We start from the raw sequence: 1,662 nt of genomic DNA, 5'->3' as shown, positions 1-1,662 counted from the left end.
AAAAAAAAAAAAAGAAATATTGTGGTATAGATTAGAAACATTCTGGCAAACAAAGGAAACCAATACAGTCTGTCTTAGACAAAATAGCATTGAGTGTCCACAGGTCAAGTAGAAATCCAGATGACAAGGTTTAGGAGACAGACAGATCCATGGAAGCAGGAAAAACATGCCAACCACCTGGAGTAGTTTGCCAACACTTATTCATCACTGCTCCTGCCATGAATTACCTCTAATCAGGAGTGAGTGATTTTAAAAATACATATCGCTTTATACAACACAGGCACCAAGCAATCTGAGTGGTCTGTAGCTAAAAACCCAGTATGGCTCTCCTAGTGCACACCCGCTGGATATCACATCTTTCTTCCAATTCCACATGGTTCTGCTCTCTAGCTCAAGATCAAATCTCCATTTAATGACATGTAGTTAGATGAACTGGTCACTCTTAGTTACATAATGGAAGGAGGCTCAGGGAGTGTGTAGCTAGCAGTCTCTGTAGTAACAAAAAAGACATAATCTCAGACCAAGACTGTATGTAAAAGGAATTTAGGGTGCTAATAGTGAGGGAATTGAATCCTGAACAACCAAAATGACAAGTATTCACAGAAAATGTGATACCGAATTCCTATCTTGTTTTTCTCATGTGTGTTTGCTAATTGAATTATCTATTATTTCTCTAAAGTACAGAAAAGCAATGCCAAGGTGACAGAAATCTATGCAGGACATAGAATTTTAGGTGCTGACACTTATTTGCATTGATTTATTCAATGTTATTTCACTGAGCAAACATTAAAATTTAATAAGACAAGGTACAGAAATACATGTAACAGATGATATTTAGCATGCCTATTTCAGAGATAGGAACCTCCTTTAATTTGAGTAAAGAAATCATATTCCACAGGGAGGTTTACACATTTTTTAAGTGTAGATGATATATGTAAAATTTTTGGTAGCATTTTGCATATGTGGGTTTTTCATAACAAACAAACAAGCAAATGAACAAAAACTCAGAAAATACTTCTTCCTATAATAAAATGATTTCCTTTGTCTTGTTTTCATGGTAACAATGTATTGGTGTTAATCGACTGACCCCTCTCCTTTCCAACCGCCCCCCCATCAACCTACACAATGGAAATCTGGGTTTATTCTGCCAGGCTCCAGCTGAGTGTCCCTGGCTCCTAAGTGGACAGAACTGATCCTCAATGCTGACCAGGGAAGCTGGCAACTAAAGGGGTGAATCAAACTCAATCTGAGATCAGAAGCTTAACACCAAACACAACGGAGAATGCACAAATAGCTAATTAACAAGCTAGACAAGGGAAATTAGGTTGGCATCAGAGAACCAGGAGTTAATAACAGAAGAGAAGTGGAGTTTAAAAGCAGGAGGGGAACAGAACAAGTCTTAGAAATTTACCCGTATGGGTCAGTAAATCAATCATGTATAGGTCTGTTGGCTGTTTTTAAAGGTCAGGATCAGGGAAAATGAATCTATTCACATTCTTTTACTATTCCAGTTTACAGGGCTGCTTCTCATATTTGACAGACCAGAGCCCAGAGGCCAACATACAAGATGTCTAAATATTCAAAAGTTATATATCAAACTATCAAACTGTTAAGTACAATATGTTCTATCTGCTCTTTGAACAATATGCCCTTATAATAAAA

Source organism: Galeopterus variegatus, unplaced genomic scaffold (genome assembly GCF_000696425.1).
Source record: "Galeopterus variegatus unplaced genomic scaffold, G_variegatus-3.0.2 Scaffold61, whole genome shotgun sequence".
NCBI classification, from domain to species: domain Eukaryota; kingdom Metazoa; phylum Chordata; class Mammalia; order Dermoptera; family Cynocephalidae; genus Galeopterus; species Galeopterus variegatus.
This window is presented reverse-complemented; position numbering follows the sequence as displayed.